Source organism: Chiloscyllium plagiosum, unplaced genomic scaffold (genome assembly GCF_037043375.1).
Source record: "Chiloscyllium plagiosum isolate Xiang-an unplaced genomic scaffold, Cpla_swu_hap1 HiC_scaffold_47, whole genome shotgun sequence".
Taxonomy (NCBI): Eukaryota; Metazoa; Chordata; class Chondrichthyes; order Orectolobiformes; family Hemiscylliidae; genus Chiloscyllium; species Chiloscyllium plagiosum.
Genome location: NW_028270185.1, coordinates 7992796 through 7995114, shown reverse-complemented (window position 1 = coordinate 7995114; position 2319 = coordinate 7992796).

The following is a 2319-nucleotide window of genomic DNA, read 5'->3' as shown; positions in this document are numbered from 1 at the left end:
CCATAGTGCCCAGGGATGTGCAGGTTAGGGTGGATTGGCCATGCTAAATTGTCACATAGTGCCCAGGAATGTGCAGGTTAGGGTGGATTGGCCATGCTAAATTGTCCCATAGTGCCCAGGGATGTGCAGGTTAGGGTGGATTGGCCATGCTAAATTGTCCCATAGTGTCCAGGGATGTGCAGGTTAGGGTGGATTGGCCATGCTAAATTGTCCCATAGTGTTCCGGGATGTGCAGGTTAGGGTGGATTGGCCGTGCTAAATTGTCCCATAGTGCCCAGGGATGTGCAGGTTAGGGTGGATTGGCCGTGCTAAATTGTCCCATAGTGCCCAGGGATGTGCAGGTTAGGGTGGATTGGCCGTGCTAAATTGTCCCATAGTGCCCAGGGATGTGCAGGTTAGGGTGGATTGGCCATGCTAAATTGTCCCATAGTGTTCAGGGATATGCAGATTAGGGTGGATTGGCCGTGCTAAATTGTCCCATAGTGTTCCGGGATGTGCAGGTTAGGGTGGATTGGCCATGCTAAATTGTCCCATAGTGTTCAGGGATGTGCAGTTTCGGGTGGATTGGCCATGCTAAATTGTCCCATAGTGTTCAGGAATGTGCAGGTTAGGGTGGATTGGCCATGCTAAATTGTCCCATAGTGCCCAGGGATGTGCAGGTTAGGGTGGATTGACCATGCTAAATTGTCCCATAGTGTTCAGGGATGTGCAGGTTAGGGTGGATTGACCGTGCTAAATTGTCCCATAGTGCCCAGGGATGTGAAGGTTAGGGTAGATTGGCCATGCTAAATTGTCCCACAGTGTCCAGAGATATGCAGGTTAGGGTGGATTGGCCGTGCTAAATTGCCCCATAGTGTCCAGGGATGTGCAGGTTAGGGTGGATTGGCCGTGCTAAATTGTCCCATAGTGTCCAGGGATGTGTAGGTTAGGATGGATTGGCCATGCTAAATTGCCCCATAGTGTTCAGGGATGTGCAGGTTAGGGTGGATTGGCCGTGCTAAACTGTCCCATAGTGCCCAGGGATGTGCAGGTTAGGGTGGATTTGCCATGGGAAATTGACCGCAGTGTTCAGGGCTGTGTAGGTGTGTGTGGATTGAAGGGCTTTTGCCTGAAATGTTGATTCTTCTGCTCCTCGGATGCTGCCTGACCTGCTGTGCTTTTCCAGCACCGCACTCTCAACTCATGCTAAATTGCCAATAGTATCCAGGGATGTGCAGGTTTAGTGCATTAGTCAGGGGTAAATGCCGAGTAATAGGGGAATGATTCTCTTCGGAGGGTCGGTGTGGACTAGTTAGGCCGAAGGGCCTGTTTCCACACTGTCGGGAATCTATAAATGAGAGAGAGAGAGATTTTTAATCAGGAAGAGGAATCAAGGGAAAAGGCAGGAAGATGGCACTGAAGGTTCTCAGGTCAGCCACAATCCCATTGAGCACTTGTGATGGGCTGAATGGCCTACTTCTGTTCCCATCCCGCCTGGCTTTACAGCCAACAAATGGGAGCAAGTGTCCCATCCTGAGAATGAGTTTTCTTTTTAAATAAAGAAAATTAAGAGAAAGTTGAGGATAAATGAAAATTGTTTTTTAAGTGAATGGTGAGATAAAGATGAAGATGTGGTGTTCGCGATACAGTTGACTCAGTGATAATGTCACTCGGTGGTAGTCCAGAAGATCCGGCTAATGATCTAAGGCCTGTTGCTGACGGTGAAATTTGAATTCAACAATCTGAAAGGAAATCGATAGCTAATGATGACCATGCCAATAGTGACAACTACAGTCAGACAGTCACAGAGTCATCCAGCACGAAACAGACCCTTCGGCCCAACCCGTCCATGTCGACCCAGTCTAGTCCCACCTGCCAGCACCCGGCCCATATCCCTCCAAACCCTTCCTATTCATATACCCATCCAAATGCCTCTTAAATGTTGCAATTGTACCAGCCTCCACCACTTCCTCTGGCAGCTCATTCCACACATGCACCACCCTCTATGTGAAAATGTTACCCCTTAGCTCTCTTTTATATCTTTCCCCTCTCACCCTAAACCTATGCCGTCTAGTTCTGGACTCCCCCACCCCAGGGAAAAGACTTTGTCTATTTACCCTATCCATGTCCCTCATGATTTTATAAACCTCTATAAGGTCACTCCTCAGCCTCCGATGCTCCAGGGAAAATAGCCCCAGCCTGTTCAGCCTCTCCCTGTAGCTCAAATCTCCAACCCTGACAACATCCTTGTAAATCTTTTCTGAACCCTTTCAAATTTTGCAACATCTTTCCGATAGGAAGGAGACCAGAATTGCACACAATATTCCAACAGTGGCCTAA